The 27,179-nt window shown below is 41.0% G+C and overlaps 1 protein-coding gene and 1 long non-coding RNA gene across 6 annotated transcripts in view; one reads left to right on the top strand and one right to left on the bottom strand.

Annotated features, from left to right (window-relative positions):
- LOC311435015 overlaps positions 1 to 11,116 on the bottom strand; it is an 80,745-nt gene extending 69,629 nt beyond the window's left edge. The window contains exon 1 of the long non-coding RNA XR_014691875.1: positions 10,883 to 11,116. This is a non-coding gene — a long non-coding RNA (uncharacterized lncRNA). The remainder of the gene's footprint in view (positions 1 to 10,882) is intronic.
- A 6,801-nt stretch (positions 11,117 to 17,917) lies between these two features.
- Positions 17,918 to 27,179, top strand: part of TAB3 (TGF-beta activated kinase 1 (MAP3K7) binding protein 3) — a 44,301-nt gene continuing 35,039 nt past the window's right edge. For 4 of the 5 annotated variants that reach the window (XR_014692628.1, XM_084518026.1, XM_084518025.1 and 1 more), the window contains exon 1: positions 17,918 to 18,056. The gene's annotated coding sequence lies outside the window, so the exon portion shown is untranslated. Of the gene's footprint in view, positions 18,057 to 18,694; positions 18,716 to 27,179 lie in introns of those variants that run through there. The other variant, XM_084518024.1, reaches the window with a different exon arrangement.

The raw sequence follows: 27,179 nt of genomic DNA, 5'->3' as shown, positions 1-27,179 counted from the left end.
GGAAAACAAACCAAAACAGAACAAAAAACAGCAACAAAAACAAACAAACAAAAAAAAACAACTTTTTTTTTTTTTTTTTTTCAAGGGCCTGTTATTCTGTGCCCTTGACCAAGGCATAAGCCCATGCTTTGCCATGAAGATATTAGGTACTAAAAGGAAAAAAAAAAAGTTGTAACATCAATGTCAAATTTCATAAGCATCAGCAAAGACAAAACTATGTTAAACATGATCTCAATTTGTGACATGCCTTTGAAGCTATGCTGCATGCTGAGAATGCTGACACCATGTAAGTGGCATGTTCTATGCCCTTATCTGCACTGCTTCGCATACAGAATGAACAGACAAACTCTCTCTGGTAGATAATCCAAACCAAAAAGGAGTAAAAAATATATCTAGTTTTAACTGTGACATAAATTATCAAGGTTGTAAAGTTAAAAATGGCAAGAGGATTGCCTTTGAACTGAGTAAAACAAATCAACATACTTTACTTTTAATGTGTTTCCAGGTCTCTTAAAAGACAAGAATTTCCAGGGAAATCTCCTGTTTATTCTCATATCACACACAGACTTGACAACACAAAGTCAAAATTCCACACTGTGACTCATTGTTGTAGTCAAGATTTACCAAAGCATCAGTTCTAATTGTGACAAGTAGAGTCTTTGCTGCTGGTAGGTCTTTTTGCCTATTTGCATTTCTGTTGAAGTCACTGTCAAGGAAGTTATTTATTCAATTAACTGTCTACAGCTCATTTTCATCCATGTAAATGTGATTAATTTAATCTGGACTAAGTACATACCCACGGAATTTACTAAAACATTATTTCTGTCTGATGGCTGCTCTTCTATATGACCGTTTTTATCCTCTGATCTATACATTATTCTTCATTGTGCTGTTGTTTCTATTTAATTTTGTTTATTAAGTTTCTTTATTATGGTTACAAGTATTTAAGGTTACAAAATTAAATGGTCCTGCCACTAAGATACTTCTAATATGGTAGGTATATAGAGAAGAGAGGATACAGTGGGAACCAATCATAGGATTGATTCTGTTCTCAGCAGGTTAGTAAAAGTATTACTACTTTTCTAGCATTTACTTTGGATTCCAACCCATGAAAGTACAATGACATCAAGAACATTTGCATAAACCAAACAACTCTTCATGTTGCCCACACTTTGATGGTAAAATATTCATTATATTCACGAATGTGAAAAAAAATGATGAAGGCTTTGATTCAAAGTTGAAAAGGTATTTGTCAGAAACCTTGCATTATCAGGAGGTAAGTGAAAAGTGAAGTGAGGTATTTTCTGTGAAGGAAGAAGATATGAGGTGATGCTAGACATGAAAAATTCTGGCAGCAAGTCCAGACAAACACTTAAACTACACAGGACACTCAACGCAGCATGTTCAGGATTTCTAGAAAACTTTCAAATACAAAAACATCCAAAACAGGTAAAAAAACACTCTTATCCTCCTGAAAAGGAGATGGTTACTGAAGGATCACAGTTGCACAGACATAACCCTCTTAAAAAATGCTTGGGGTGGAGCTGGGAAATTATAGACCAGTTTGACCTTGGTGGTAGGCAAGATCCTAAAGATATTAATAAGAGATGAGATCACAAGGAACACAGACTGGGCAAAGTGATTAAAGGACATAATCTACTTGGATTTCAAAAAGGTATTTGACATAAAACTGCAAAGTAGATTAATGTACAATGTCATCAAGCATAACACAGAAGGTGTCATCCTCGTATGAATAATGAGAATCACAGGTACACTGATGTTATCTGCAGCTGTACTCTTGTAGGCAGTATGTTAACAAGTCAGATTCATTTCACATATAGGCTGCAAATTTATTACGAACACACATTAAGGCTAATTTGCTGTCCTATATCTTTTAAAGATATACTGGACATATTTTCTTCTCAGTTATACTAGTGAAATGAGTAGAGTTGCCTGTCACCACATATGGTAACAAGATAGACTGTAATCCACCCTAGGTCACTTGCCTTTGCTTAGCAGGCATGTTTTCCATATTACTGGGTTGGTACCGTTTTGTCTATTCTTTTTTTTTTTTTTTTTTTTTTTTTTTTTTTTTTTTTCCCTAGTGCACTGCGTAATTTTTGTATCTTTTTTTACTGTTGTGTCTCATCAACACAGGTGGGCTGTTTGCTAGCATAGATCTACCACTGTGTGTGCTGAAGGCTACATACATTCTGTATTAGGTATTGAATTTTCCTCTCTGTCAAACTAGATTATTTTGATTTGTCAGTGACACTTTGGATTTACATAAGTGTAGATGAGAGAAGCATTTAGCTTACCCTCTGCAGCACTAAGTACTTGGATGGTTACTTTAGGAACCTGATTCTGTATCCTTTGTATATTTATATCAATGTAAATCCAGGACAAACCAGGGAAAGCTGTTTCACTAATATAAATAATAATTAAAAAAAAAAAAAAAAACTAGCATTGACAGGATTAAGTGTGTACTTTGGTCCAGATCCTCTGAAAAGTCAATTGCATCAATTACAGCACGGGAGAATTTGGCTTATGCAGCTTCTTTACTGCTGATCCCTTGTAATGCCAAAAGGAAATTCCAAGTACTACAAGTTGATGTATGCAATATGTGAATCCCCTGCAAGTCTCCTTTGGAAACCTTGTAAACATCAATAGTTCAGGCCAATATCAGCAACTGCAGTGATAGCTGTTCAGAACGGTCACTCCTTTTTCCACGTGTAAAGTTGAAATGAGAAGATAAAGTTGCTGCTTACACTCGTGTTGTTACTTCAGTCAGTTATATTTATCTCATTACTACTAGAGAGCTTGGCAGTCTGCTGAAGCATGGTGATGAACGAACGTTAATGATAGCTGGGAAGCCCGTCCTGTTCCAGGTCTGTCATGTGAGCTTGAGGCCATGTGCAGCGGGCTGTAACATCAATGGAAGAACCAGAACGGAGCCAGCTGACCACTGCAGCCTCTCTTACTAAAAAATACTAGATAGACACAGCCTACAGTCTCCCTACAGCCAAAGGCAACCTTAATGCTACTTCTGGTACTAGCAGAGGCTGCTGGAAGGAAACAGGGTGGAAATGCATATACCAAAGTGGGGATGAATCTCTATCTAAGTTTATGTGGGTAATGGAGAACCAAATCTGACTCAAATTTCTTGACAGTCAGGTATATGCAAGTTAAAAGGCCATTCAGATGTGTTGTGTTGGCAGCCAGGTTTATTTCAGCAGGGGTGATGTTGCATTGAAAGATATTCTGAATTTGTTTTCGGAATCTGTATGTTTTATCAGCATTTGACAGTAAAAAAGCTCCATTAAATTCTCTGTACATCATAGACCTCATACAAACCCACATCCTCTGATTTTGCAAAGCCCTACAACCTGGGTTAGGGAAATACACATTTCAGCTATGTGAATTTATCTTTTAGCAAATGTTACTCCCCTTTTGTTGGATCTCTACCATCTGAGAATTTCTCAAAGGAAAGAGAAAGACAAAGAAACTACGTGCTGGTCCTGCTTCTTGCCCTTGACACAAATTTCTTACAAAACTGGTCAAAAGTAGCCTTAGGGCTTACAGTTTGTGGCCAGATGACCTCTTTTGTGTGGATGAAACGCACTATAAAAGAGAACCTAACATTTATTATTATTATTATTATTATTATTATTATTATTATTATTATTATTCCAATCTTTCTCTTTGTCAGAACAGTTATAAGCTGTTATAAGTCAAAATAAGGGAATATAGTTGCTAAGAGACTCGATGACAAACAAAAAACAGTCCTTCCTCCATTTAAACAAGATTTTAAAATAACCTCTCTGACAATGTCTCCTTCTGACAATGTATTTAGACTGGCATTTCAGCCTTTTCCTATTCACTGAAAACCTGGCTTATTTATTGGCTTACTGTTCCTCCTAATCCTCTTCAACACCTTCTTGACAGGTACTTCTAGTTTTTGGTCATTCAGCTATGGTGGATTAGAAAGAACACAGAAAGAAACGTGCGTGTAGGAAGTAATGTGACAGATGAACTCAAAAAAGATGTAATTATGATGCTGAAGAAAGATCCAAACACTTCACTACTTGACAAAAGAGAAAACTAAATTCACTGATTCCCCAAAGCAGAGAGAGGCAATGACCACAGGTCAAAGAAATGGCACAACTTTTAACCTAGGACAGAAAAATTGAGTGGAGACAGGAAGAATAAGATTTGCTGCAATGATCAGTCAGCTTCAAAGGCACAGGGAATCGTCTCCTGTGCCAGGAGGTGAATAAGACATTTTCGGAGAGCTGTGGCAGGAACAGTTTTCTTTTCCCAAGCATGAATGGCCTTTTCTCCCCTTCTGGGCAGCACAGTTCACCTCAATGAGTTATCAAAAATATAACCCAAAGTGATTTTGACCCCATCACAAAAGCATTTTACATTAGTGCTGAGCTTTGCTGAGTTTTATTTCTTCTTACATGGACCTTGAGTTTTATACAGTTATGACTTTAAACCCATGAGTTTTTTGACCTGAAGCATACAGACCCAATCAAGCCCAGAATTCAGACAGCACAGAGACAGCATGAAATTACTTTTGTCCACCTTACCCTCTGCTGAAGCCTCCTGCAAGACGAAATACATTGTTCTATGTGACTTGAATTTGAATTGCTAACCAAGCTGATAGTCACTTAGGAAATCATTCTTGCCAAGAATACATGTACTTGTTAAAAAGAAAATATGAAGCCAGCAACAATATAAATATGTTAACATAAGAACTTTTTGCCTGTGTTCACCTTACAATTGTATGAGAAAATGAGTGCTAATTTCTAAATAGCTTACATGTAAAACTTTGTTTCATGGCAATGACAAAACTGCATTTTTTTTCCACTTAACACTTATGTGCACAGTTGAGTGTAGTGGCTGCTTGATCCTTTGAAGTCAGTACTACCAAGCCAAGCCTGCCCTCTGTTTCAGACTGATGCAGCACCCCAGCAATACCACTACTGTTGCCCTGCAGTGGGAGCGAGTTCTCAGTGAACATACAGAAGCCCACGAGAGAGCTGCACCCTGTGTTTTCTGTAAAGCTGTGAAAAAGCTGCATACAGCTAGCAGATCTTTCCCTCCTCATGACACTTGCTTCCCCACGATGCAAAGTATTGTCCACAGAATTGCTCCTCTCTGGTGTGCTATCTGTAAGCTGAGGGCTGTGCTGCTGTGCTGCAGGTTGAGCCCCAAGGATAGCACATTTTCTAAGTCCTGTAAAGTATTTCATTGAGAAAATAGAACTTAAATAAAGCTGTGAATCTGCTTGAATCTATCTGTTTAGTCTTATGTGACTAATTGAGCATCTCACAGAATGAAGGCAACCAAGGGAAGGAGGTACCAACTAGACATGCAAATTAAATTGTTACAAAGATATGTGTTGAACAACTTTAGATAAAATGAATCAAATTACTATGAAAAATTATAGGCTGTACAATTACATAGACCAAAGATGCTTCTAATTACCCAGTGTTAATTATCTACTTAAAATACTTAGGAGAGGATGAGCGAATAGGAGATCGGTTAGGAACTATTTTACTGCTGTTTATTGTTCAGGAAGCAATTGCAGTATACGAGCTAAATTATCTGTTTTAAATGAACACTTGGAGAGCAAAATAAAGGTGTTTTGCATCTTCATAGGAAAATCTCTCAATACAGCTACAATTTAGCTGTAATAACAGAATCACATGTATGAGAAAACTTGAACTGCCTCCCAGTTTATAGGCCAAATTCAGGACCAGGGACATATATTGCAAATGCTCTGGTATCACTGAAATTGCAGAGGTATAACTGAGGCAGGCAGTTGTCACATTGCTCAAAGAAAATCAGCCCATGCAGTTATTTTTGCCAGTGTGCAGTGGCTATGAAATGCTACAATTTCAGCTCAGAGTGTGTGTGCGCTTTACACACACTTTAACCCTGCCTTTTGTGGTTATAAATTATTCAGTATGGTTCAAGGTAGCAAGTGCTTACATGCAGATGCATGGCAGTTTAAGGACACAGAATTATTCCACCACATTATTAAATCGCTATATTTATCTTGGAAATAGTTACAGAACAAACAGAACTGGGATCTAACAAACCTAGTGAGAGGCTCAGGCTCACTGACACCAGCCAGGACCACGTGGGAGTGCCCGGCAGTGCCCAGGAGTGGTGCTTCCTACACAGCAGTGGTAGCGTAGCACGGCCACAGAGGAGACAGACAAAGACATGATTCAGAACAAAAATAAATAAATAAATAAATAAATGAAAAGAATAAAAAAGAGTTTGGAGAAATATATATATATATACATATATGGAAATAAAGTGCTAGACAATTTTAATGACAAAGCTCATCCAGCAAACACACACCTGAACTGAGCTGACAAAGCCTTCATTTCAGGTAGGACTCCAGGCTGCTGTACTGTACATGTGATGGTGAAAGGCCACTGACCTCCCAGGCCTTGTTATAGAAACTTTTCTTGTTCTTAGGCTACATGCAATCAAACTTCAAATAAGTCAGTGTCTAGTAACATTCACCTGGAAAGATTCTGCTGTTTTGGTCTATTGATAATCTTTAATGAGTGTATTGCTCTTATAAGAGATCCTGTGTGGTCACTCAGTTTCAGGAGCATTTGCCTGCCATAGTAAAATCTAGATAAGTCTAGTAAAAGTGAGCCTGCTATCTAGTAAAATCTAGACTCTCAGCCTGATGACAACTGTTCCTGAGAAAACTGAAATGGAAATTGACAGTACAGTCATTTCTGAAATTCTTCACTCAGAGGGTGGTGAGGCACTGGCACAGGCTGCCCAGAGAAGCTGTGGATATCCCATCCCTGGAGGTGTTAAGGGTCAGGCTGGATGGGGCTTTGGGCAGCCTGGTCTGGTGGGAGGTGTCCCTGCCATGGCAGGGAGGGGGTGGAAATGGATGATCCTGAAGGCCCCTTCCAACCTGAGGCATCATGATCCTGTCATTGACAACTAAGAAACATGTGGTAAATTTGCACATTGTCATCATGCATGGAAGAGAAAGCCCAGAAGAAAAAAAATAGGAAGAAAGGTATGCATGTTTATTCTCTGTGTGTCTTGATTTTGATTCTCTTCTCAGATACCAAGAGTCAGAGCCTATGTACACCAACTCTGTGGGAAATCTTCAAACTATGTTTTGTATAAATGTGCTCCTTAAAAATCTAAAAATAAAACTGGAGGTGACAGCTAAACTCTGGAGACTGCATACTTTTTCTGTAGTTACCTAAAAAATAAAAATAACAAACACTGGTTTGATTATTGTTGCCAGACCTGCCTCACCCTTAGACAGAATGGAACAACAAATCTCACAGCTTTTCCAAGTCGTTGCAAGCTTATTGACTCCAGTAGCAAAGTCTGAGTGAAGCCACAGGCTGACAGAATTCAATAGGACAAATTCTTTCCTGGAACTGTCCCAGCTCCCTCTCTGTATACCTTGGCAGGCGCATCTTCTGGCCACAAGACTGGGACGAGATAGGAAACAGAAGAGGTAAAAATCAGTCTCAGCCTCCCATCTGCTGATGGGTCCCAGAAGATTTATGGTGTTGCTAAGAGAGGCACAGGGCCAGGAGTCCTGCAAAGCCTCCGCTCTGGGGATACGAGTGGAGTTTTGTCTGCACTTTGAAGCTGGCTGCCTTCCCATGCAAATGATGCATGAGGATTAGCTTCTGGGCCAAAGTAAGCACAAATAATTTTGCCTTGACTTGAATGTTAACAAATATCAGGCTCCCTGTGAGGTTTGAAAGGCAATTTTAAGAAGAAGCTATTTAGGAACCTTTGTATGAGATCTAATAAATATGGTAAGTTTTCAAAATTTCCCACTCTAAGTATATAGGTTGCAGCTTGGTTGTTCTCCCTTCAGATTTTTTATTTTTATTTTTTAATTTTAAACCTTTGCCTATTTATCCTCCTTGGATTTTTTTTTTCTGCTTGAAATACATTTCTTATAGAATATATATAAGTTTCTTTAAACGTCACTGTGTTTTCTAAATACTGTAAAACTGAATGGCCTTCTCTTGAAACCAGACCCAGTGTAGCCTGATGACTCGGGTGACAGTTTTGGAGTGGGGTCCCTGTTAACAAGGGTGAATAGCATAATTCCAGCTATTATATCACCAGAGGTGCATTTTCAAAGGGGTAAGTAGCCTAAAAACAAACCAAACATTTTATTCGGTACAAGGGAGACAGGAAAGTGACTTTCCATACACAAAGACCTTTTAAATCACAGTCCTCAATGGCAGTTCCATCAGCCACCATCTAATGTGAAAAATGCAACCTATGTCAAGATCATCCTTTCGTGTTTTATTGCAATAAAGAATCATGTGGCTCCCTTGTGGCAATGAATGTTAACAATACAAAGCTCTCTGTGTTTGGAAATGAATAGCCACTTCATTTTACAAAAAATCAAAATTATATGAAGAAAACAATTCTAGGGAGGGGTTGAAAAATGTGATTCCTTACAGCATCACAATCATTAATAACAAGTGAAATATTTACTCTAATTTGTTTACTGTTTCACTTCGTCTCCTGATATTATTTATCTGAAATATGGAGAATTCATTTTCTCTTTTCTATTAATTGCAATGCAACAATAAACATTTTCACCTTTTTAATTTGCATTCACTCTGTTTACTATTGTGCTGGCACAGAATTTGACACAAGGGAAAATATATTGTTTGGAAAGGACATTCCATTTCTCCAGTGGAAAGTTGCATGTCAGATTAAAAGGTTATTTAAAAGGTATTAGTTTCTTGAATTGTGTCTCTGTGATACTCAACATTCATCCTTTCTTTTCCCCCTGTGAACTTTGCTTAGTTTTTCAAACCACTGGACTGAAGGAAATCATCCACCTTAATTTTGCCTGGTTATACAACTCAACAGAATTGTTACAGATTTCTTTCCTTTCTTTTGCTTGCTCTTATTCCTAGAATACCTGACAGAGGTTAATCAGAACCAGTTTCTACACTCTGATAACCCATGTAGCGCAAACTACACAAGGCTGAACAACCTTAAATAATACAGCATGTTTGCATCTAAGCTATGTATTTTATAATAGTTCCCCGATTCTACAAAATTTGAGCCTCCCATACAAAACCAGTAGCGATAAATTCTTCCCTGTCTTCAGAGATTTTACTTCTTTTCATTAAGGGAAAAATGGCCTACTAAGTTTGAGGAGCGTTTGGTTTTTGAGAGAGGAATGGAATGATTATTTTTCATTATGAGTGTCTCAGTGAAAAAACTGTAACAGCAGTGTTTGTTTCCATCTTTTATGTGCTTTATATCAGGTCCTGTAACCATCTTTTCCCAAATAAACAGTGGTCCATGGATCAAAGCAGTATCATAGATGCTTGATTCATTAAGGGCTTTGAGATTATGACTGAGGAATGTGTAGCAGCTAGCAGAAGGACCTCAGCCAAGAGATGGATGTAAGAAATGAAGATGGTTTTTGCATCGGCTGTCTTCACGTTTTGCTTCAATTAGAGTAAACCATATTGGAAGTGGTGGAAACATCTGCTGCTTCTGATCCATTATCAGGAAGAAAGTGACGATGCTTTTCCGCTAGCTGGAGATGAAAGACATCCCACTTGGAAAGGAACACAACTCAGCAAGCAAGTTTGCTAACAAGTCAAACACAACGTATGACCTGGCATAACTTCGACAAATAGAAGCTACGTGCTTTCAGCTCTGCATGGCAAGGTTGCAAATGACTCTGCAAACTCCCACTGGCACATACCAGTCTGCAATGCCAAGGCTGCAGAAGGAAACAGTGTTATAAGCACAGAGATCATGTTGTGTGCAGTTCTTAAGAACCACCAATGCTGTCTCATGCCCTGCTCTTACCTCAGATTATCATTAGACTTTTACAACATTCACAGATGTCACAGGCTGCTGGGAGTTTAGTGCTTTACTGATTATTCTCCTGAGGTGGGAGATTGGAACAGGGAACACAGTCACAGATGTCTTCAGAGTTAAGTGTTATTTTATGCAAAACCAAGAGAACTGTTTCAATAAAATGTTACACCACAAGCCCGGATCTTTAAAAATGTCTCAACTCTTCCTGAACTACCAGTATTCAGGAACCTCAGCCCTCCTCTACAAGCAGTCCTACCAACTTATACAACTACTCTGGCTGTAAGGTGGTACTCCGTACTAGAAAGGTGATCATGAACTGAAACCAACACTTATGAAATGTTAACTGTTCAGTTACGGGGATCTACCGTGAAGTGTCCTTTGCAAGCTCCAAAAAGTTAAACGCTTTGTCCAGTGACTTGAGACAAATCCTCCATATTACCTAGCGGCATACACATGACATAAATTACACTCATCTCTGGCTGCTAACCCTGGCTATGCACTGACACCTCTGCAACCTCTGTGTGGATGTCTCTACCGCACAGCTGGTATGCTCACATGAGCTTTAATCTAGTCAGAATCAGCAACGGGAGTAATGCAGGCACAGCAGCATGCACTTTGTCATGGGCTGTGCAAACCTGACAAAAATCCGGCATGCATACATAGACGATGCTTGTAAACCCTCTCCGAAGCCTGTAGTAATGTTTTTATGACTGTTAAATTGCATGCTAGAGAGATTAAAGCTCGTTTGGTTGTTCCCAATCATTTTAATTTGCTTTTTAAAGTTACTGCAAGTGCCAGCTCAATAGATGGAATGTTGAAAGTGTTTTCTGGACATCTAATGCCCTCCCAATGCATTCTTGCTGCTGCCCTAAAATATTTTAGTAGAGACAAAGCCAACACATTCCACAGCAGACTGTAAAACACAATCAAAGCAATCACAGAACCAGACATACGATATATGAGTAGGAAATCCCCCAAACCTCATGTAAATACTTACATTTTTACTCTTATTCTGCAGCATGGTTGCAACTTTCTGTAGTATTTTTGAGTATGGTTCGAAAATCATTTTCTATTATAACTGTGTATCTTTCCGGGAATATAACAACAGATATCAAAAGGAAGCACTTGCATCACAGCCTGAACACACTGCTCCTCCCCTCCGGAACAAAACACACAGCTCTGACACTCCTTAGGTCTCTCTTGCCTGATAGATACGCATAGGAAAGTAAGAAGGAAAGAACATAAGAAACACTCGACTGTCAGGCAGTTGCACTTATGCACTCCTATAAGGACTTCATCATTTATCAGCAGTCCTGGCTACCGGGGAGGCCCCTGTCATCTGGCAACTAGCAAATGTGATGCTCATCTACGAGAAGAGCCAGAAGGAGGATCCAGGAAACTACAGGCCTCAGTCTGACCTCGGTGCCAGAGAAGCTCATGGAGCCGGTTATCTCGAGTGTCATCACACAGCACTTACAGGACAACCAGGTGACTGGGCTCAGTCAGCATGGGTTTATGAAAGGCAGGTCCTGCTTGATGAACCTGATCTTCTACCACAAGGTGACATGCTCTGTGGATGAGGGAAAGACTGTGGATGTGGTTTACCTAGACCTCAGTAAGGCTTTTGACACTATTTCCCACAGCATTCTTTTTGAGAAGGTGGCTGCTCAAGGCTTTGTTGGGTTAAAAACTGGCTGGGTGGTTGGGCCCAAGGAGTTGTGGTGAATGGAGTTAAACCCAGCTGGAGGCCGCTCACTGGTGGTGTCCTCTGGGGCTCAGTAGCAGGGCCAGTTCTTTCTCTTCAGTATCTTTATCAATGATCTGGACCAGGGGATTGAGTGCACCCTCAGTAAGTTTGCAGACAACACCAAGTTACGCATGAGTGTAGATCTGTTTGAGGTAGGAGGGCTCAGTAGAGAGATCTGCATAAGCTGGACTGATGGGCCATGGCCACCTGTATGAAGTTCAACAAGGCCAAGTTCTGGGTCCTGCACTTGGGACACAACAACCCCATGCAATGCTACATGCTGGGGAATAGTGGCTGGAAGCTGTCCGTCCAAAAGGAACCTGGGGTATTTGTCGATAGCCAGCTGAATATGAGCCAGCAGTGTGCTCAGGTGGCCAAGAAGGCCAACGGCATCCTGGCTTGTATCAGAAATAGTGTGGCCAGCAGGACCAAGGAAGTGATTGTCCTTTGTACTTGGCTCTGGTGAAGCTGCAACTCGAATACCATGTTCTGTTTTGGGCCCCTCAGTACAAAAAGGACAGTGAGTTGCTGGAGCGTGTCCAGAGAAAGGCAACAAAGCTGGTGAAGGGTCTAGAGAACAAGTCTTATGACAAGTGGCTGAAGGAACTGTGGTTATTTAGCCTAGAGAAAAGGAGGCTCAGGGGAGACCTTATTGTACTCTACAATTACCTTAAAGGAGGCTATAGCAAGGTGGTGGTCAAGCTCTTCTCCCAAGCACCGAGTGATAAGACAAGGGGAAGTGGCCTCAGGTTTTGCCAGAGGAGGTTTAGGTTGGATATTAGGAAAAATTTCTTTACTGAAAGTGTTGTGTGGCATAGGCTGTCCTGGGAAGTGGTTGAGTCACCATCCCTGGGGGTCTTCAAAAAACTTGTAGATGCAGAACTTAGTAGGGTGGTTTAGTGGTGGACTTCAGTACAAGGTTAAAGGTTGGACCAGATGATCTTAGAGGTCTTTTCCAACCTGAATGATTCTATGATTCTATGACTGGTATTTCGTTTCTACAGTTGGGTTTTTCTGACCCAATCACTCTGACTGCACTTAGTAGCAACCATATCTGATGTGATGTGGTAATCTGCTGTCTGTCCAGGTTCTTGTTCACGGGATAAACTGGCATTGAGCAATGACTGGGCCACTGATGGTATGTGATGATGAGTTTAGACAAGCAGTCAGTGCAATTCAAAAGTACTAGCTGTGTTTCAAATGTCACACCTCAGTGAAAAACACGGGAACTGGAAATACCTCTCTGACACAACCAGATCACAGCAAAAATCTTACTCCCAGGTTGAATGGCCTACAATCCACCAAATCATCCTAAGATAAGAAACGCACATGCAATTTTCTATCATAGTAGTTTAATCATTTTTAAATCTTTTATCTGTAATATTTTCAGAATCCTTTCAAGCCACGGGCTAGAAATTTGTAAACCAGCACAAACTCATTATGGAAATTGCAAAGAGAAAAATAGGGGCAGTGCTGCAGCTTTTCTTAGACAAGAATGCAAGCCAACTCTAAGGTGCGTGCTGGCACTAGCTCTAATGCTCTTTGCACTATTGCTGCTGTACCCTGCGACAAAAGACCGTTCTAAAAACAGTGGCAGTGCCCTGTCCCGGCTTGCTAGCTGTCCTGGGAATCAGTCACAGTGCTTGAGAATACTGAGATGCCTTGAAAACTTTCCGGCGTGTATGCAATTGTGACCTAGTGTTGTACCTCAAAAGTGGAGAACAGAGACAGAAAAGATTGTAAGGAGGCATAACCCCTTCTCCTCTATTGGACACACACCCATTTGCCCATGCACCAACAGTTTCACCCAGCAGAGTTAGTCAGCCCTTCGGAGGGTATAACAAATAACAGTGGCTTGGATTTGCACTTCTTAAGGTAGAAAAAAAGTCCACAGTCCAACTTAAGACAAACTAATGCAATTTTTCAGTGCTCTCCCATCTTCCTCACAGATTTATTTTGATTCCTAGACTATAGTGTTGCTGTGTTTACTCAAACTCCACGATATCTTCGTCTGTAATGAAATTCTTGATCCCTTATCACTGTTAAAACAATAAACATTTTATATTGTTCTTTCAGGATCACATGGCTGACACAAATTTGAAATGGAAAAGCAACCAGAGTACCTAGCAGAGTCAACACAGTGTTATTGCAAAAGGGAAAGTACAAAGGATGATGTATAGGCCCAAAAAGTTTTAATTTAATTTGAAACCTAGTAGATGAATTTTGTTCTATATGTGTTTTCAGGGAATAGAATTCACCTTTAGATGAGGATACATTTCTTAAAACGTAAGGAAAGATGGAAAAGTGAGGTGATCTTACAAACCTATGATTTGAGATTTATTACAGAATAGCTAGATGGTTTGTGAACTTTAAAATGTCTTATCAGGACTATAATTTTCTATTTAATTCTGTAGGCAGAATTAGAATTATTATATAATGGATGTCCTCCATTCTGAGCTCTCTTTCTACAGGCTTCCAGCTAAATTATTTTGTTTAGACCCTTAAGTCTGTAACTGCATGCATGCAAGTAAACTGTCCCAGGGGTCAGCAGGATTACTTCTAGTATACAAGGTATTATTTCAGGCCTACAGATTACTCTGCTTAGACTTCATCCCAAGCCAACGATACAAAAAAACAGTAGCTCCTTACTCCTTACACACCTTCTTGCCCATTTTCATATTGAGGTCTACTTCTGCGCCTACAAAGACAGAAAATGTTATTTCTTTCTGTAACTAAAACTATGACAAATGTATTTAAGGATCGTTCTATTTATGCATCAACAAATTAAACTATTATATATCATCACATTTCAGTGACAGCATGTATGTTACTGACCACAGTTTAACAGGGAGAAAGAACTTGCTTTTACTTCTTAGAACCAAGATTCAGTTTCTAGTGCTTACATTAAAAAATTACTCTTTTGATTTGTAAATGGAACTAATTCAGCATAGGAACTATTCAGACAGAAAAATATGGAACACCAGAGGTACATTTTATCAAGATATTTTTCTGGCTGCAATTCTTAGGCACAAACATGCAGAAAATTGCTTTCTTCCAAAATAGGAAAAGGTATCTCTTAGATTTCTGTTCACAAAAAGGAAAGGGGAGCAGGACTAACTATATTTTTGTTCTGCTTAAAATGAATATAGCATAGAATTTAAACCCCAACCTAAGGCTTTTCAAAGATTATAGTAATAAATGCCACAAGCATTAAATTAAAAAACAAAACAAACAAAAAACACCGTAAAGCCCAGGGGCATTTTCATCTACAAGTTATTATAGAACTCGATTTAACAATGAATTCAATTCTACTTTGAGCTACTGTTTTAGCAGCAAGTATCAAGGTCTATTTTTCAAATTTTTCATCTCATATATTGCATTTTTTGGATGGTGATGTATTTCAGGGCGCTGATGCACTGGTTCCCACACAGCTGTCTAAGAACTGCCCTGATTACTCAGTACCAGCTCTCCTTGTTTCCAGCTGCTAAATCCCATTAGAAGTAGCTAAAAATACATTAAATACTTTCCTAATATTACTTTTTCATATAATCACTTGTCACACGGATAACAGGAAACAGAAGAACAGGATCAGCAATAAAATGAACTACTTTGAGAGGTGTGTTCAGCAAAGCTAAAACACATACAATCTCTTATTTCTTGGGTTATCAGTTAGCTAATAGCCATAAGGATTTTTCCCTAAATCCTTAAGCAGAGCCAGCGCTTTGCTCAAGAATTTAAGAAAAAATCCTTATGGCTATTATTATGATTAATTGTGAACTTTCAAAGCTTATTTATTTCCTGGAAGTACAATTCCACCATCAAATCTATGAACAGGCAGATGAAAAACGTGATACCAAATCTCTGCAATTCTGTTGGAAAAATGTTTTGAAAGTGACACATGTAAACATAAACAAAGCACTTGCTAATGGAGGTCTTCCATTACAGTCCATTGCAAAGGAAAAACATAATTTCATAGCACTTATAAAGGACTGGTGGCTGCTAAACTGAAAGGGTGCTGTGGAGCTCAGTCTTATGATTATACAGTGGCTAGGCAAAACATGATCCCCTGGAGCTTACAGACAGACAGTAAGAAACAGTAGCAAAAATGTTTGACTCAGATGTGTATCTGAAGGATCTGGAAGCAACAAATGAGAGGACGAATTAAGGCAGGAGCTGGGTAACACAAGAAGTACTGAACAAAGAAGGGTCAGTGCAGGGGCACAGAAACTCTCATCAAGGATCAACAGCTATGCACAGGGTTTTTACTTACATATCAAGAAAGAGACCGGATAGAGCTTCTAGAGCTATTAATTAAGTCCAAAAGCACCCACTTATACTTAGAAAATATGCATTTTTGCTGAGGAATGTGCACTTTAGGATTTTGATAATAGTTTCAAACATAGGACAAGAACTGATCTGTTAGATAAAAGCACTGTTGCACTGAGATCTTGCTTCCTTCTGGTTTTGCATCTTGCCTCTCCAAAAACACTAGTCAGGCTTGGCTGGCTTCCGATGTAGGGATTAGAATACAGGAATTCCTTAATTAACTTTACACAATCTCTGACACAGGAGCCAAGGCCTCAGCCTAAGGAAGATGACGTGAACAGTCGGTAATGACAATACAAGATGTATGCCGCCTCCTTTCACTGCCTCACCCCGCACTTCCCAGATTTTTACCAGCCCGGTGGAAGGTGGGTACAGGAGCTCTGCATCCGCTCTGAGCAATTTCAGCGCAGTGGTGTTCTGTGGCTCTGATAAATGGTGATAAGTAAGAGAAAGGACTCTGTAAAGAGAGATGCTGACTAAACAAATAAAAACATTTGAAGGAGAGAAGAAAAAAAAAAAAAAAGCTCAAATCATAGTTTTTATATTTATTGATGTTTATCATTCAGAAGCAGGCATGTTAGACCAGCTTGCACAGGCACACAAACGGAAGATAACCTCAAACTAAGGCCCAGTTTACAGATGAAAAATTAAACGTACACCCACTAAACCATCTGCAGTGCTCTGCCTGAACAGAGATTTCAGGCTCCACTGACGTCAATGAAAAGTCCATCCATCAGTCACAGCTGCCTGAAGCCTGTCCTCGGAGCAGAGGGATGCAGAACCGCTGCTCACTACGGTTGACGAGAGCTTCAGGCAGGAACACTGGGCATGGGCATTTTTATACTAACATTTATCCCCTGTTACATGGAAGAAATATTAAGAAATGTATTAAGAACTGTAATACAGCTGTTGTATCCACACAGCTTGTTGCTGGTGGTATTCACAAAACGATGCCCAATGTTTTGGTGACCGCGTGGACCAGGCACTGACTTTAACCGTGCTCATGAGGAAGTTTCTGAGAATGGAAAGCTCAGGGCACTGAGGCTACCCTTCACACAGCCTCCAGCCGTGTGAGGAACCACCACTGGGTTCCCAAAACCTCTTTTTGAGGAGAAAACCATTTCCCTGCACTCTGCTCTGGTGAGGCTGCACCTTGAGCACTGTGCTTGGCTTTGGGCTCCTCACTGCAAGAAGGACATCGAGGCCCTGGAGCATATACAGAGAAGGGCTAGGAAGCTGGTGAAGGGCCTGGACCACAAGTCCTGTGAGGAGCAGCTGAGGGAGCTGGGGATGCTTGGTCTGGAGGAGGCTCAGGGGAGACCTCATTGCTCTCTGCAGCTACCTGAAAGGAAGCTGTGGGGAGCTGGGGGTCAGCCTCTTCTCGCAGGTAGCTGGTGATAGGACTAGAGGGAATGGCCTCAAGTTGCGCCAGGGGAGGTTCAGGCTGGCAATGAGGAGACATTTCTGCTCAGAAGGAGCAGTCAGGCACTGGGACGGGTTGCCCAGGGAGGTGGTGGCATCACCATCCCTGGGGGTGTTCAAGGAGAGGTTGGACGTGGTGCTTGGGGACATGGTCAGTGGGTGACATTGGTGGTAGGGGGATGGTTGGAGCAGACGACCTTGGGGCTCTATCGCTTTAACACTTCATTTTCGCTGATCTCCCCCAGCCCCACGGCCGGTTTTTTTTGTTTTTTTTTTTTTTTTTAATCGCGCGCCTCCCCGCCCCTCCCCTCCCCTCCCCTCCCTCTCTCGCGATGCCGGGCGCCATGCCGGAGCCGGGCGGGCGCAGGCCGGGCCCCTCCCCTCACCGCGCGGCCTCAGCGCCGCGCACTGAGCGTGCGGCGCCGCCCGCAGCCCGGAAGCGCTTCGCGGCCGCTGCTCCAGGCCCCCCCCTTCCCCCTTCCCTTCCCTCCCTCCCCCCCCTCCCCGCTCGGGAGACCCGGAGCGCGCCCCCCCCACCCCACAACCGCCTCCGACGGCCGGCGCCTGCCGCCCCCCCCCCCCTTTTCCAACGGCCGCCGTGGCGGAGGCCCGGCGGGGAGCCCAGGGGCCGGGCATGCGGCCGGCGGCGGCGGAGCCGAGCCCCCAGCGCAGCACGGTGAGGGGCGGCGGGGCCGGGGGGCGCACCGGGAGTCAGGGGGGGATCGTCCCCGGCCTGGTGGGGTGGGGGGGAAAGCGGCCTGTGAGGGAGCGGGGGGGGGAAACTCGGGGCTTGGAGACCTCCCTGGGGGTCCTGGGGGGGTTGGTCCGCGGTGGGAAGGGAGGGAAGGGGAAGGGAAGGGAGGGGAAGGGGAGGGGGAGCAGCCGCCGTGGTGCTGCTGGGGGTGGGAGGGCCCCAAAGGTAGCAGGGCTGTAGGTGTGCTCTGCCCGAGCTCCTGTCCTGAGGGCAGGTCCTGCCGGTTGTGGGAGCTGCTGGGGGGAAGAGCAGGCCTGGGTTGTGTGGGGGTGCTTTATCGCTGTAGCTGGGTATGCTACGCAGGTGCTGCCCTATGCCTTGGTGTTATACCTCTCCCAGGCATCTAGCCCTGCGGTTAGTGTGTTTGGCCCCCCCCCGTTCAGACAGGACTTGTGATCTGGCATTGGCAGTTCTTTCCACTGCTTCAGCAAGGCGAGGAAAGGTGGCTTCTCAGATGGTCTGGGAGCAACTGCGCTTTGGAGCTTGAGGGAGAGTCCCTGTCAACCAAAAAGTAGCGTGGCCCAGGTGTGCTGCGCTGCAAGGTGATGCAAAACGTAAAGCAAGGCGCTCTGCTCAGATAGGTATGCATGGACATGGGCGTCTTTGGAGGCTTAATTAATTTCAAGATGTCATTAGTAACTATTAATATTTATTGTATTGATTCTGACTTTGAAAATTAGCTAGGATGTTGGCTATTTCTAATGCTTTTCCCATTGCTTTTATAGTTACCGAACGTTACAGTTTGTCAATGTGATGTTCTACAGCAGTTATCCTCTTCCCCTCTTTGTCCATTCGAAATAAATAGTGCGAGTGGATAAGCTGACCGTTCCTGGTGGTGCACTGAGAGGTGTCCGGTATCTTGAGTGCTGCTTGAACAGCGTTCACAGTTACTGAAGTTGGGAACTGGTTGCTTGTAGGCTCACGTTCTGTGAGAGGTCCATTCAGAATCACAGAATGGTTGGTCAGTTCTGTTTTCAGAAGGCAAAGCATAAAAGAATTCTTAAAACTTGCAGGTAAAGCCTGCATGGACCAAGGTCCATAACTGTTCTGGTAGTGTTAGTTTGGTCTTCAGACCTGCGAGAAGAACACTGCTTTCCCCTGCCCCATGTCAAGTACATTTTCTTTTAACAATTCTTTTTACTTGAAATATGTTAAATTCATTTCCTCTTAGCAATGAGAGAGGAACAGGATTCTTAAAAATAAAGTATTTCACAACATTTGTTAAAGTCAGCCCTTTGTCCTGGCCTGCAAATGGTGTCAGTTGAGAGTAGCAACTAACAACTTGTATCTGAGTGTAAATACATGTCTCAGTTCACTCATAAGACAGTTAATGCATCATTTTTTACACATCTTAGTAAAAGGAAATAAAATCAGCATCTAAAATCAGCAAAGTCTGCCTTTAGTTGTAGGCCTTTTGTTTTAGGTACAGTGAGATGGGTAAGGGTGATGGATGCACGTTATACTTTTGTGATCTATTTTCTTCTGGTTCATGTTGTAACTTTTGCTGTAGATGACTGCAGATATACGTGAAGAGGATATTGTGAGATTTGTGTCCATTCTTTTTTGTTGTTTTGTGTGTCTCATTGAGGCTCCTTTTTCTTTCTGTTAGTCATCATATTCAAGTAGATAAAATGAATAGGTGTTGTGAAAATGGGCTGCCTTTTCCACCAGGTTTTGGCGATATGCCTGTGCTGATACTTATCCGCTGAGTTGCAGAGGAATAGCAGTTTCTAATGGTAAATGATTCTTTTGAATTGTTCCAAGAGAATACATTAACGTGATTCTCAGTGTTATCAGGTAGTAGCTTGTCTCTGTCCCCTCTCAGAAATCAGGTAGCACTTAAAGGAAAGAATGTTTTCAGTTCTACTAGTCTGTAGATGCTTTCTCCTCATTTTGATCCTGTGCTGATTTGTTTTGTATGTAGTTTTAAGTAGCATAAGTAGCCCCGAAGGATGGCCTGCAAAAGTATAAAGTATTCTTGGTTGGGGTCAGAGTTGCATATTTCTATTATGCCTGCTTAGTCATTCAACTTGACTATAGCACGACATGTTTTGCCTTCCGTGTGTCTCTTTCCACTACTGTGAGCTGAACCAGGTGGATCTGTGCGTGCATAAATGTAAATAAAGGTATCTACAGTGACAGACTTTTGTTACTTGGCGTGTGTGAAGACAGGTGACAGATGGAGAGTGAAACTAGAGTTTGTATAAAGCCTCAAACTTGTTCACAAGCATCTTTTGGACTACTTTTGAATTCCCATGTTTTGAGTTACAAGGTAGAAATATCTGTGACTTGTGTTCTTGCAATGTGTTTTCCTGTCCTTATTATAGTCTTTACACAAATGGGGGGAGGGGGGGTGTAGGGACAACACCCTCCTAAACTTGAAACTGGTAGTGCTGCCTAGCATTGTAAACTGATATCAGCAGAAAAGTTTGGCAGAGATTTGAAAGTAATTCCCTAATACTTGCCTTTTTTTTTTTTTTTTTTTTTTATACAAGTTGGAGCTTCATTCAGTTATCTATAATAATGTAGACTTATTTCTGTAGAGGCATAATAGAATAAAATGTTGTCTGAAGGGTGACGTTAGCTGTCTTGTGAAAGACCAAGACTCATATTGTTGAGTTTGAGCGTGTGGTGATGTCATGGTGGCAGTTTGCACATGTAAGCATTCTTCCACATGGGAAGATAAGAGTTCAGAAATGCTTGTTTAGTTTCTTCAATGCAGATATCAAAGGTGTTGGTTCAAAACATTTCTGGAATAGGTTCCTGTAGACTGCCAAACCTTAAAGCATCCCTCGGTTATCCTTGTGAAAGGCTTTCAAACTGTATATGTTAATATGTCACAAATTTGTCTCCAGCTTAAGACAAAAGGTGTTAGACCTGATACTTACTGTTCTTGCAGAAGATTCTATAGTACCAAGTATCTTTTATGGCCTCCTACTCTGTATGAGGTGGAGGGCTTGTTGTCAACTTCTGTGCCGTGTCAGTTGGTGCTTCGAAGGTGGCACTGTAGGACTAGTATCTAGGAGACTCATCTGCACATCCACCAGGAAAGGAATCACTGAAGCCTTCTTATTGGCATGAGAAGCTGAAAACATCTGTCATAATCCAGCATGCAATAAGATGGTGAGACAAATTACAGTGTTGCTAATAAACCATACATACAGATCAAGATAGAAAGACACATTTTTTTTTCTTATTCTTTTTCTCCTTTAAAAGCTGAATTACACAGGATAGGTCAGAGGCAGTTGCTCAGTTTCATGTCAGAGCGGATTTAATACTTCAGTGGCCGTGCATCCCCTTGATTACTACTACAAATGTCTGTCCTCCTCCAAGTGCTGCTTCATTACAACCAGCACAGCAATATAGTACAAAAACGAAGAGTTTCATCTCCGTTAAGGTTATATACAGCTTTGTGTTCTTAAGAAGCCATAGTTCTTGGATTCCAGGTAGGCTCTTTTTTTTTTTTTTTTTTTTTTTTTTTCCTTAGGGCCTGAATTTAAAGCTATGGTGTTCTAAAAGCATCTTCAATGCATTACTGGGTTCTGCCCTAACCTAACTCTATCATAGGGAAAGTTACTTCTCCTTTTTCTCTTTTCAGAGGTTGTGTAAAGCAGGATGGCTTTGTAAGCAAACAGTGAAGCTACAGACTAGTTAAAGGTCATTATGCTACAGCAGTGTTCAGTAGCCTATCACAGCTTAAGGATAGATGTTTTGCTACTTACGTGTGGGCTTGCTGATGGATAGTTAAGAATGTTTTCTTAAAAGCACTTTTCAGCAGGTTGCGTGCAGTCAGTCACGTTCTGCACTTGATGTGCTTTAATAGAATGCTCACATTCCAATGAAATTGTATGTCCACTATAAAGTATGCTAATTTGAAAAGTGGATCAGTTTCTGTGAAATCATGGTAGAGTTAGGGATGCTTTTAGGAAAAAAAGTCAAATACTACCAACATTTGTCTCAGATGTGGCAGAAAAAAGTATGGATACTTTTCTAAAATGTTTTCAGTGTTGACTGCTCAAGTTTGATCATGAGATCCGTGGTAGTGCTAGTATTTTAATCTGGTTGTGGCTTTAACGTTTCCTTTTTCCCTTCCTTGGCTGTATTCAAAGTTTTTTGGCCTGAAGTCTCATCTGTCCAAGAAATTTTTGCTGGTTTACAATGTTACAGACTATTGAAAATAGCTGGTGAAAGGCTTCTTTTATTCTTTGGATGTGATTGCATTTGTCACACAGTGTATAAATCCTCAAGTATAATTCTTTCTGTTTTGTGGGGAGCTTGTACACTGTGGCTTAACTCAAGCCACGGACACTTACTGCAAACACTTGGAGAAGTCAGGGATTTATGTTCTGCCTTGGGTTTTCGTATTGGGCATGCCATCAGTAGTAGTTCGGAAAGGTATAAGGGGTTCTGTATTTACCCAGACTGTGCAAATTCTGAAGGGAACTTAAAATTTGCCTTTCCTGTTGATGTCCTTGAAGATCAGCTTGCAGAATCAGTGGGCTGCGTGCTAGGTCACTTGTGGAGCGTTGCTGTTGAAATGTGCCTGCTTCGCTTTTCTGAAACTGTTAAGCTTGTGTTGATGGAGTAGTGACTCTCGCTGTAATGCTGCTAACATCAGGTCAAAAGTGACATATCCAGATAAGGCAAAGTGTTCATTTGGTACAGTTTTACTCTATTCCTTCATACTTGTTCAAAACAGTATATTAATAGGATGAATTTATACTAACGAGCACTTCTCTCTGAAATATTATCCTTCTCTTCCCCCTGCTGACTTGAAGGTGGTAAAAAAAAACAAAACAAAACAAAAAAACAAACACTTCATTTTCTAGGTAATTCTACAAGAGTGCCATTTGTACAAAATCAAGTTTTTGCTTCTAAGTGGTCTGATAGTGTACAGATGTGACTTTACTAACCCTGACATTGCTGAGTAAGTATTGTAACTGAACTCAGAACTCTTGTATGAGACACATATTTTTAAAAAGGGACCTTTTAATGCTTTTGTAGGTAAGCATTGCAACTCAATACTAAATTTCAAATGGACAGTGTAGGGCAACAGTTACTGTAGTCTGGAGCTCTGTTTTGCTTCCTGCTGCTAGAGCAGGATTGTGAAAAATGTAGTTGTAGAAGTTTGCTTACTATTCCTTCTGTATGAGCAGCAGTATTCTGTGCAGGTATTTCAAAACAGATCTCACTGTCAGTCTGCAAATGGGTCGTGTGTTGTGAGCTTCTGAGGAACTCGTCAGGGTGATGTACGTGGTTTATACTTTTTCTTGCTTCTGTGTTGAAGACATCAGTCTTCAGTGTGTGCCTGTGCCACTAGCAGATAGCAGTGGTGAGATGTCTCTGTTCACGTCCAGCTTCCTTTTGTGTTTGAGTGTTTTTTTTGTAACAAACCTGTTTTGTTTTTTTTCTTGGAATATCCAGTTTAAAGGAATAGGGTGTAACTGTCTCTGCCATATCTGTTGCAGTGCAATGAAGTTTGAAATGTCAAAATACAGACTTAACTGCAGTCTACCTCTTTGCTTTTGAAGCCCTTGCTGGATACAGTAAATGCTGATTCTGCTTCAGAGAAATTCCAAGTCAACTAAGTATTCTACCTGCCAGTCCTTTTTAAGGCTTGGGAGTTGAGGTACACAAGGCTGAAGGGAGCATTAGGCCTAAGAGACCTGAGTCAGATCAGGTTCTTTATCTGTCTTTAGAAAAGACCGTCTATTGTATTTGAAAGAGAGAAGAAAGAAAATAAAGGGTCAGCAAAGTTTAGTGTTGAAACAGTTTCCTCATCTAGGAGGAAGGGGTCTGTGAGAGGGAGATGAATGAGCAGCTTCTGTAAAGAACAACTTGGTCAAGTTTTCCAAATACAGGAAAGAAACTTACTCTTCTAGCAACTCTTTAGAGCAAGCCTTAGTGTCTTTAGTTTTAAATGGATGGCATCTCCCTGTACTGACACGGACATCGAGGGATCTTCACTGATCTTTGCTGTTGTTAGGCAGCAAGGCAGCAGAACCAACAACACAGACACTGCTAGTACTGTGACAAGCAGTACTTCTATTTCTGGAGGAACACACAGTCACTTGAAAGCTGCTTTTCCCTAACTGAGACAGCTTTCTGTAAAAGTTGTAACAAAAATGCATGACGGGTCTCCGAAGAGCATATGTTACCCAAGATGTGATCGGGGCAGGGAGGCAGCAGCTTACATTGTTCCGTGTGTATCTACACAGCTCCTGGGCTTTTCATTTGCAGAAGCCCTTGTGCAGTTTGTTCTCATGTATGTCTGCCTGCAGGTCAAAGGAAAGCTTTATTGGGCAGGCGTCTGATATCTGGTGGAGGATTCTCCTCTTGGAAACAAGGGAAAAGATGACAGAAGAGCTTCTGCTTCTCTCATATTTTAAGGAGTCCGTATATTCTCAAAGAGAACATTCTGCATACTTTGTAAGGTAGAGGGAGAAAGCCTTCTTTTTATTGCCGGTCTTGGACGCATTGAACCAATCCCTGTGGAAATTACTCTGTATGGACTTAATAATTGCAAGAACTGGATGGGGGGGGAGAGGTAGTGTTAAGGAACTGGCAGAAAAGGACCAAAAGAAGTTGCAGCTATTCTTGCATGAATTCAATTTGAAATGAAATAAACAAAAAACCCCACCAGAGTTCTCTTATTTTTTCCCTTCTATTGATTCCTGTTAAGATCTACATGATACTTTTAGTCCCTCTTTCTGTAGAGAAGTCTGAAGAATTGTCCTAATATCTCATGTTTTTTGAAAGGTCTGAAAGGTAAAGCTTTTGTAAGAACATACAGAGTGCTAGAAGAAGGGCAAGGGGAAGAAAAAGGCTTAAGCTTTTATGATGGTCTTTGATTAAGGAGGGAAAAATGTTATGAAATTAATATTTTAGTTTTTCTTGTTTTTTTCATTATGTGGTGGAATACAGATTTGAGAGAGTACAGACATGTCTTATAGTAAAGGCTGTGCTCTCATGACTGTCACAAATTTCTTTGGGGCTACTCTGAATGAATTTGCTTGAGCCCAAACATTGGTATATTCTTTGGTGATCATTCTATTCTCTTGCTCATTCACAGAATGAACATTTGATGTTAAGATTTGGTAGTAGTAGTTTATAGTAAACCCTACTGCTATTTTGAAAAGTTTCTAAATGCTACTTTCTGAATAGAGCATGTTATATACTTCATTGGCCACCGTTTGTTGTATTGCTGTCAGTAAAAAATGCTTATGACGACTGCCACATGCTTACATAAGCTGCACTCATTTTTAACTGAAACTATTTATGGCACAGGCTATTTAGTCTGTTCAGAAAATGAAAACTCCACATGCTTAGGGGGAATGCACTTAGACTTGCTAAGACCTTTTTTGTCTGTTTTCCTGTTCATTTTGTTGTTTTTTACTGATTTTTTTTTTCCCAGCAAGTATGGGGTATGCTTAAGTGTTTAAGGCAAGTTATTTCTGAGTACAGTAGAATATGTGAATTATGTAAACATCATATAAATGTATATAATCTTAATTTTTATTAAATTAAAGAAATTGAAAGCAGTCAGAGAAACATGATGGTTTTGCTTATTTGTTCACAAGTAGCAGTGGTCCTGTGTTGTATAGCATGAAGATCGTAGCTGCTGGTTACCCGGCGGTGAGTACAGCAAGAAGGTTGCCCTGTAGGCAGGCACTCCACAGAACATTTGTTGGAGCGGTGGTGGTGATTTCAGCAATGTCTTCCTGAAAAGCAGTAAAATAGTTGTATGGCAATTGTATTAGGCAGTATTTAGCTGGGGTTCCATTAACTGTTACTTAAATTGCTAGCTATGAAAAAAATACTGCTTAAGCATTACATGAGTTTACCAAGGTACAAACCTCAAAAGTGAATTATAAGTTGTTATTAAAGATATATTTGGGTACATTAAGTCTGTTAGTTTTATTAAATAAGGTACAAACCCAAGATGATTAAAATATTCAGGAATTACCCATATAACTTTACACTTTTCTAGTGATTAACTTTTCAGGAAGGATCTGTGAGGCTTGCAAACTAGGGTTTAGGTGTTTGATTTAATTCTTTTGTGACACCAGGTTAACGTCATATCACTGCCATGTATCCTATTGAAATACTAACATTTTTTTTCCAGAATCATAAAGGTATGCATAGTTTGCGTCTGTGTAAGTTTTCACTGTTTCTTGCTTGCTGAAATTCCTCCACAGCTCATCTGGACGTATAGGATAGCCTTGTTTTTTTTCTGTGGTTCTGGCTAAGAACTTTTCCTGATTCTTGCAAACAAACAAACAAACAAAAAAAGATGACTCAGGAGGGATTTCAGGGGATGCTGAAACAGCCACCCCCCTCTCCAAGGCTTGGGTTCCTGGCTTGCTTTAATGTAGATCATTTGGATGTTACAGGGTACTGTACAGGGTACTGCCACATCACTTAACCTTGTAAACAAGATTTCTAGTTTCTCATTTTCTCCAGTGGTCATACTGAGCATTTGAGACTTCCAGATACATTGGTCTCTTGAAAGCTGGCTGCAGCTATGAGGTGGCTGTACTAACCCAGATAGGCAGAAAGATGCTAAAAAGAGCTCACAGGTGTATGGCTTGGACTGACCTAATATCAGAACAGTCAGATTTGTAGCATTTTTTTGTCTTTACTTAAAGGAAAAGTCTGCTCCAGAGATACTCCTAGTGAGATCTTGTGATCATTTTGGTCTGACACTGCTCTCCCCCCTGGCTGCCTGCTTCTGGCCCAGCATCTTTCATTTATCCTGGCACAAGGCTTCATGTGGTTTTGAGGTAAATTGGAGAAGTGATCAGGGTTGAGCTAGTGTTTGGTGGTTGTAAATAAGAGTTCAGCTTTAATAATCCATTTGCTATTTGGTCCCTAAGCATTTGTTCAAGTGCCCTTGGAAGGAGCAAGCAGACTAGGGGAAGGAGAAGCAAATTGCTGTATTTTTGCTGGATTAAAGTGATTATGAAACAGTCAGACCAGACTGCCTATGTGATAGTTTGCTCTTGTGGAAACACCCAGTACAGCTGATGGTTTGTGCTGTATCAT

The sequence above is a fragment of the Aythya ferina genome (assembly GCF_964211825.1).
Source record: "Aythya ferina genome assembly, chromosome: 1".
Classification (NCBI taxonomy): Eukaryota; Metazoa; Chordata; class Aves; order Anseriformes; family Anatidae; genus Aythya; species Aythya ferina.
This window is presented reverse-complemented; position numbering and strand designations above follow the sequence as displayed.